At 32.9% G+C, this 9,346-nt stretch overlaps 1 pseudogene; it reads left to right on the forward strand.

The window, feature by feature from the left end:
• Positions 1-1,685: 1,685 nt before the first annotated feature.
• On the forward strand, positions 1,686-8,984 carry LOC112024956 (L-ascorbate oxidase-like; annotated as a pseudogene).
• Positions 8,985-9,346: the final 362 nt, after the last annotated feature.

Below are 9,346 nucleotides of genomic sequence, written 5' to 3' on the forward strand. Positions count from 1 at the left end.
GGAGTATGCATTTATGGTACTCCAGAAGTACACAATAATTTTCCATTTATGAAACGCTAAAAATTTTGTATAACTTTTTTTTATGTTTATATGATGGGGTTGATACATACTGTACCTTTTAAGAGAGGTCAAACTCTTAAAATTATTACTATTTTTTTTATAAAAAAAAATATTATTACCATTTTAATAAATAATATATACTACTATTATTATATAATTAAAAAAAATATTTCAATATTTTGGGTATTCAAAGTGGGCATGGGCGCATGGCTCTAGGCCCACTATTAGTCTGTTACTAACTCCCAATGTAATTCGTTACTTCCTTCGCACATGCTGAGAAGAACAAAATTTCTCTCCAAACTAGTTTGGAGAGAAACTCTACAAACTCTTCATATATCTCTATATTAAGTGTGAATTTTTAAAATATAACCGTTAGGTTGCATGTTCTTATTATATTCTTCATGCATGTAAAATTTCAAGAAGATCAAAGATCAATTGCTATCTTATCAAACAAATGTTAAGTTTCAATTCGCTAACTTATTTTGGATTTTAAACTTTGAATTTAAAACTTGGAAAATAATTCATTATTAGTTGAAAAATATTTGGTATTTGGTTGCTAATTAAATATTTATTGAACTTTTTAAATACATTATGTCAAACTTAAATATATTTGTTTTGTTAGTATAGATATAGCGATGTATGATATAAAAATTAAATCATATGATGCAAATCTTTGTTTGTTTATGGATGAATTCATAATTTACACGATTATTCAACAAACAAAGTTATTATTAATATATTTTTTTTTACTTTAAATCTGAAAATATGTAGAATCTTATAATCCATGATCCGATCTTATAATCTACGATCCCACTTACTTTCTATGATCCTACGTAAGATCCTACGTAAGAACCCACTTACCCCCCCCCCCCCCCCCCCCCCCCCCCCCCAATTATTTAAGAATGTTCTAATATCACTTTCATAGAAATATAAAAAACTGTAAGAAAAATTAATTACTTTTTATTTTTATATATAAAATTTTTAAAAATATTTTCCAAACTAATGCAGAACATAAATATAGTATATGATATTATATAATAAAGGAGGCCTTATTTATTTGCCTTAGACAATGACTACTGTAGTTGCCTATATAGTAGAGCTGCCCTGATGCCAATCAAAGCTCATGAAAGCAACCGCCGGAATGAGAACTTAACGATACACGTGAGGTTAAAAGTCGTAAGTCTTTTGCTAAGCTTCCAACTATATTGCGTTAAATATTCGAAGACCTAGTTGTTGTAATGCAATACAGAAGAATGGTGTTGAAGTTGCTGTCTTCGTGTCTCTTCATCTGTCTCATATATGTCCCACTTGCTGTGGCCAGAATTCGATATCACAAATGGGAGGTGAAGTATGAGTTGAAGTCCCCTGACTGTTATAAGAAGCTGGTCATTACAATCAACGGAGGATCTCCAGGACCACCATCTTTGCCCAACAAGGTGATACAATCATTGTTGAGGTTACAAACAAACTATTTACAGATGGCGTTACAATCCATTGGCATGGAATCCGACAGGTGAATTTTATATATACATATATATATATATATATAGATACACTGATGTATTTATTTATCTATTTGTTTGTTTATTATGATTTTTTTTTTAATGTGTATTCGGCTGTTTCATATGTTGCAGTTTGGTACACCTTACGGTGATGGAAGAGAAGGGGTGACTCAATGTCCAATAGTGCCTGGGGACACCCTCAAATACAAGTTTAAGGTCGAGAGGGTATGTGTTACTTGTTAGTAGCAGTCTGAAATCTCTGCAATTGACTCTAATTACACACGCACAAAGGAGTAACAATGATTTATTTTCAAGTTTGGTAGTTAATTTGTCCTTCAATTTGATCATAATCCATGTTTTGCTTATGTACTATAGGCTGGAACTAATGTGTATCATGCGCACTATGGAATGCAAATCGGTGCAAGGCTATATGGATCAATCCGAGTATCACTTCCTGATGGAGTTTCAGAACCATTTGCCTATGGTTATGATCGGAGCATCATCCTTACTGATTGGTACCACAAAAGCATTTCTGAACAAGCTGTTGGATTGTCCTCCATTCCCTTTGTTTGGGTTGGGGAGCCTCAGGTACTACTTGTACCATATTGATCAAATTGAATTAGTATTATATTACTTGTTATTTGTCTAATCTAGTTTTATTATTATTATTATTATTATTATCAATTCCCAGTCACTTTTGATTCAAGGAAAAGGAAAATTCGACTGCACCAGTGTATCCTCTCCAGCTGGGGTTTGCAATGCATCAAATCCAGAATGCTCTCCTTATTCAATAACCGTAATCCCTGGAAAAACATATCGACTAAGGGTTGCTAGCTTGACTGGTTGTCATCCCTTAGTTTTCAAATAGAGGTAAACTTGGTGAACGCTATAACCTCTATTAATTTTATGTTATTTATAGTATAAATCGATAATACTTTGATAGTTTAAGCACTTACTAAAAGTATAATAGAGACAAAATTTGAATTCAAGATCACCTATACGTTTTTTTAGATGTTAAGATCACCTATATTGATACTACGATAAATTAACACCTGTTTCAAAAGTTTATGCTAAAAAAAAGGCTAAATATAAATACTTAACTATTATCCTAACCATAGTTAGTAATATATAGAATGATATATATACAGTACTGAATACATACACGTTTAATTCAGTTCAAAATTTAAATGATTACTTGCACTTTTCTTTGTTAACTATTGGGTTCATTTCAACCTCCCTCTAAAACTTTAAAACCAAACAACGTCCCTCTTGATTTATTGATAATATAAAAAGTACCCATACGATTATTAAATTCGTTAAATTCACAAATTTAATGAAATATTATTTTTTCCTTTAAAAAAAAATATGCAAGATTAAAAAAAATCATGTAAAAAAAAAGCTTACTAGTCTACCATGACCAAATCTAAAAACCTCTCTCTCAGGGTTAAGATTTTCACTAGTGTAATATCCATGATCTGGTGCTCTTCCCCTACATCTACATACATCTAGACCTAAACGAAGCTTCTCCCAAAGATCCAACATTTGTCACATATATATATATATATATAATTTTTAATATAAAAGAAATTTACAAACTCATCATTATTGTTGTTAAGATATTTGTCCAAGTACAATACATGAAATGTTCAATACATGTTTTATACATTTAATTATAATAAACGTACAAAGAGTCTTGTATCTCAATGGCATAACTTGTTCTATTTTATTAGAAGAATTAGAGTTCAAATCCTCCTTCTCCCACTATTGTAACTATCAAATTATTAATATCAATAGAAAATTTGTGTTCAAAATAAAAATATCTTTGTTTCGCTCAGTAAATGAGAGTTTTTTATTATAAAAAATATATGTACGTATTATATACAATATAATATTTGTATTTTAGAAACTATGATCCTAACTAGGGTTGTTATGCATGGATTAGATTGGACGGTCCAACCGGAAAACTGCGAATTGACCTTTTGGCCGGTTTTGTATTCACAAGAAATCAAATATAAATGTACCCTAGAGCGTTTAAACCACAAGTCCCTGCTAGTGAACCTCGAAACTGTACACACAATTCACTAGTAAGACCGGCTTTAATATTTTGTAAGACTAACATGTCAACTACTAGAGTATAGAACGAGTTTGTGTAAGCTAATCAAGAAATATTATATTTCCTTTCAAAAAAAAAAAAAGAAATATTATATTTATTTAAATTTAACTTTTCTCTCACAACTTTCTAAGGAGAAATTATATAATATTTCAGGAGTACTATAAATACATATTCTCTCATCTCACATATAATGAGTCTCACTAATTAAATTTATGATAAAACCCACAAATTGTGTGAAAATGGGAAAGACACATTTATATTACTCTTAGAGTATTCAATAATTTTCCATTTCCAAGAAAGTCCCCACCACTTCTTATTTAACACACTTGACCATCCAAATAAAGAAAAATACATATATATATATATATATATACACACACATTTTTTTTTATAGTTTATTATTTTTTATTTATCTTACAAAAATTGTGAAATACATTTGAAAGTTATTTAAATTTCTTAACATTTTGTATTCAATTCTTCTAGTTTTAAAATTCTAATCCAATCATCGCGATTTGACCTCGGTTGAACCTTGGTCCAACCTTAAAAAACATGAAAATTTTCATTTTCTAATTCTTTGAATAGTCGAGATTTCAAAACCATATGATCCTAATATGAGATGCATGCATATGGTTTTGTAACCCATTGATGATAAATATTGTTTTTCCTTTTCATTATAATCAGGATCATGATATGACTGTGGTTGAAGCAGATAGACACTATATTGAGCCATTTGTAGTGAAAAACCTATTCATATATTCTGGAGAAACATACTCTGTGCTTATAAAAGCCTATCAAGAGCCTTCAAGAAATTATTGGATGACAACAAATGTGGTTAGTCGGCCTCCTAAGAGCATCTCTAGTAACCTCTTTAAATTTTTGTACTGTTTGGAGAGTGAACAGTTCATTTTACATTTTGTCTTCTTACTTTTTCAAATACACTTTCCAACAGACTCTCTATTCTTTTCTCTATCTCATTTAAATATTATTTTTTCATTCATTCTTTATTCTTTTTTTATCAGCATTTATTCTTCTTATATTCATTCCCAACAATTATATTTTTCAATGAAAAATGTTATATCAACAATATTTTTCGCAATACTTTCACAAAAATCACATTAAAATTTTATGTAGAAAGTTGTTACTAGTTTTAATTTGAACCCACCACTGAAACTATTTTTTTACTCACCAATATTAACTAATAATAATCTATTACTTAAAACTTATTGTGAAAATATTGTGGTAGCATTTCTTAATTGCCATTTCTTATTTTTTTATATTATTTTTCCAAACTTAATTACATCCATACATTTCCTTTTTTTTCTCTTGGTTTTTTCTCCACCACACACCTATCCAACTCCCATCTCTATCTACCCTTTTTTTTTTCTAGTTCATTCCAGATCTCACTTTCACTTTCTCCAGCTCTCTCATTCTTTCTCTAGCTCTCTCTTCTTTTCTTCTTCTTCTTTTTTATTATTATTATTATTATTTTTTTATTTCTACTTGATTCTAGAACACTCTCTACAGTGATAAGAAACAGAGAAATTAAGAACAAGCGATTGCTTGCTCCACCGTTGATCGAAGGACACAGGCATGCATTGTCTCTTTTTTGCTCCATCGTGGGTTGCTTGCTTGCTCCACGTACAGTGGGTTAGACGGCTTCTCTCTCTCTCTCTCTCTTTTTATTTTATTTTATTTTTTTAAGATTATGTTTTTGAGTTTGTATTTTGATTATTCTTGAGCTTAGAGATGTTTAAAAGAAATGATTGTTGTGTTTGTAGCTGTTGTGAATGTTTGATTGAGATTGAGTATAGAGATGTTTGAGAGAAAAGATCAATAATAGTTCTGTTGTCACCGTTGTGATTATTGAGTGAAAATTAAATATTTTAGTCAGTTGTGATTATTGAGACTGAATTAATTCTTTTGCTCATGAACAGGTCTCTCTCTTTTCTCTTTTTTCTTTTATTTTTCTGATTTCATTTGGTTTATGAGGAAAATTATTTTTGTGTTTGGATTGTATTTTGCTTTTTGTAGCCATTGAGAGAGAGAGAGAGAGAGAGAGAGAGAGAGAGGGAGGAAAGAGAAAAAAGTAATTTTTTATTCAACCGGGTAATATTTTAAGGGAGGATATTGTTTAGAGGAGCTATAGTAATTGCTACGGTGCTCTCTAGGCCTGGAGAGCTACTGTAGCAAATTTTTTTAAAAAAAAAAAATTGGAGATGAAAAGGCTGTTGGAGGGGTTTTTTTTGTGTGAACAGTGACTTTTTTCTCCAAAAAGTAGAGATAGAGCATCGGAGATGCTCTAATACCACTGTGGACGACTAAATTTCTCGGTTCGAAATGAGTCAAACAAGTAAAATAGTGTTACAAATATGAATTTGTATTGAATATATGTGTGGTACAATTCTCTGTAATTACAAAAGAGTTATCCTCTAATTCGATCTCCTTGAAAGATTTGTTAATTGGATTTGTGGTAATGTGATTTTCACTTGAACACAAAGTATCCTTCAATTTGGTTGAAGGATGGATCGAAGATTGTTGAAACGGAATTACAATGAATCTCTGGCTATGAGCTTGTTAGAGAAATTCTTTGTTCTTCACGTTCTTCGTGTGTTCTTCGTGTTCTTGGTGCGTTCTTCATGTTCTTCGAAGGTTTGTGTGGAAGTTCTTCGGGGCTTTAGAGGCTTGATCCGTAGAGCTTCACTGATTTGTGATTTGTTGATGTTTCTGGAGGCTTTTGAGCTTGATTCCAGTAAACTTTTGGATCTAGGCGGATGATTTGGATGATTTTCCTTCGAATGTTCTTTGTATTCGAAGTTGAAGTTCTTGAAGTTCTTGGAGGCTTTAGAGCTTGGTTCCGGCAGAGCTTCTGGACTTCTGAGTGCTTCCAATGGCCTGGTCCTCCTTGGATTTCATCCCCTTTGAAATGCCTTAGGAAGGCTTCTATTTATAGGAGTTTTGGGGTAGGTAAGCGACACGTGGCGGAGTTTGATTGGTGACACGTGGCAGAGCTTGATTGGTCCGCTTATGTCATCGCTTGCACATGCTGGAATGATTGTGTCATCGCTTACACATGCGAGACTGCTTATGTCATCGCTTACACATGCGATGATGTGTGATTGGTCTTTGTATGACACTTGGCAAATTTCTGTTGGTTTCTGAATAGTGATAACAAAACCTAGCAGCAATATGTGGCGCTTTGTAATCGGCTGTATTTTTTGGACTTGGTAGTGTGACGTGTTAGCTTGTGATAGGTCGGGAATTTTCTCTGTCTACAACCACAAATGGTCTTGCCATTCTCAATTACTATCCAAACCATCCACTGCAATCCCCTACAACAGTTCCACCCCATGATCCTATTTGGAATGACACAGCACCCCGATTCGCTCAAAGTCTAGCCATTAAGGCTCGCCAAGGTTTCATGTTCACCCTTCCTCCAACCTCAGACAGAGTCACTGTGTTCCTCAACACACAAAATCTCATTAATGGTTATTTCCACTGGTCCGTGAATAATGTATTTTATACCGTTCTTGATACCCCTTACCTTATTGCACTAAAGCTGAAGTTAGGCCATGTGTTTGATCAGACCCCACCACCTAATGGATATGACTTTGTAAACTATGACATTTACAACGTGGCCAAGAACAAAAATGGTACTACTAGCAATGGCACTTTCCTGCTAGACTTCAATACCACAGTTGATATTATACTACAAAATATAAACACTATGACTCCAAACAATAGTAAGGCACATCCATGGCATCTCCGTGGGCACGATTTTTGGGTCCTAGGCTATGGAACTAGCAAGTTTGACATGTACAAAGACCCAAAGAATTACAATTTGGTGAATCCAATCATGAGGAATACAGCGCCTCTTCATCCCTATGGTTGGACTGCTCTAAGGTTTAAGGCAGATAACCCAGGTGTTTGGGCTTTTCATTGCCATATAGAGCCTCATTTGTTTATGGGAATGGGGGTGGTGTTTGAAGAAGGAATAAACAAGGTGGGAGATTTGCCTTCATCTATTATGGGCTGTGGTCGGACCAGAGGATTTGGTAGGCGCCCATAGTTAATCACTTAATCAAAATGGTAGTGTTTGGTTTTTTTTTTAGCTAATCAAATTGTAGTGTTTGTTACACATACTTTATTACACATTTTTTTTAAACTGAAATTGTGAGTTGAAAAACAAATTTCAAAACTGAAATCATGTCTTCAACTCACGATTTTTGTTCAAAATTATCTTTTTAGAAATTGTGTGTGTGTTGCTGATATTTGAACCCTGAAGTTCAATGTGTAACATTATTTTATTAATAAAAGTTTTTTATTTTCTGAAAATTATATGAACATTGGACATTATTTGTAGTCCATGAGATGCATTGTACTTGATTTTAGTATGAGAATAAGATTCACATATAGAATATCTATATCATAAGTTCCTTATAAACTCATAAATGTAAGTTTTTAGTCGGTGATTAAATTGGACATTTCATCTGATAAGACTATGACATATCAATTATGATGATCTATATTGATCATGATAGTGAAAACTTCTTATTAATAAGTTAGTTTATTTGAATACGTTAAATTGGACTGTTGTGAGTTATTGTTCTAAAAACTATTGTCACTTAAACAATCAATCTCATGAATGTTAAACACATTAACTCTCAATCTTTAGAGGAATATGAACTCATATGTCAAAAACTAGGTTATCAATATTGTGGGGAGTGGAATAGTCACCACTTGGGCCTAAAGCCCAAGAAGTAATTGGGCCACAGGAAAGAATTAGGTCTGGCCTGCGTTTTGAAAGGAATGCTCAATGGGTATTAAATCATGAAAGGAGGAAAGCCGAGTCATACCAAGTATTACGGAAAAGATGAGTGACACAGGAGATTAGTTCCCGTGGAAAAGGTAAGGTGCCAACTTTACCTAAGGTATGGTGCACAGATAATCCACGTGTGATTTCCTAGAGATTCCTAGAACCACAGGAAACTCTGGAACACGCAAGAAGGTTGAAGATCTTTACCTCCGCATTAATGATGGGGCTCTTACCTAACTTCTGCCGTATTAAATACAAATAAGACAACCTGAACAGTAAAAACAACCCCAAAAATCAGAGTTTCAGGATAAGGGTGGGGAGAAATCCAATAAAGTTGAGAAAAATATCCTTGAGACTCTAGCAGGCAACAGGATAGCTGTAATGATTTTGAAGTTATAAATTAGGGAGAGGGGAGGCAAAAGAGAAAAGATCTAAAAAAGAGAGGGAAGGGAACATAGAGAAGAAAAATTAGTCAAAGAGAGAGAGAGAGAGAGAGAGAGAGAGAGGATAACACCACAGAGAGCGATAACACCTATTTATTGTAATATTTGAGTTAAGAGAAATTAATTGCTTGAGTTTCTCATTGTGGTGTGTATTTCCCTTGTTGTTTACTTATATGTTGGTTGTTTGAATAATTTGAGTGGAATCTGTGAAGGATTCAATGAGGCCAGTTTTTGCGTCCCCACAAATATTAATAGAACACGTTATTTTAATATTCTAATTTCTAATCATGATGGGAATAACTTACAGTCTTAGTCTTTAATGTGTACGTAAATGCTTTTTTTATCTTATTTAGAAAATAGAAAACTACAGTGCTTTTTTGTTTCTTTGCTAGACTCTCTCTCTCTCTCTCTCTCT

The sequence above is a fragment of the Quercus suber genome, unplaced genomic scaffold (assembly GCF_002906115.3).
Source record: "Quercus suber isolate HL8 unplaced genomic scaffold, Cork oak 2.0 scaffold_6, whole genome shotgun sequence".
In the NCBI taxonomy this organism is placed as follows: Eukaryota; Viridiplantae; Streptophyta; class Magnoliopsida; order Fagales; family Fagaceae; genus Quercus; species Quercus suber.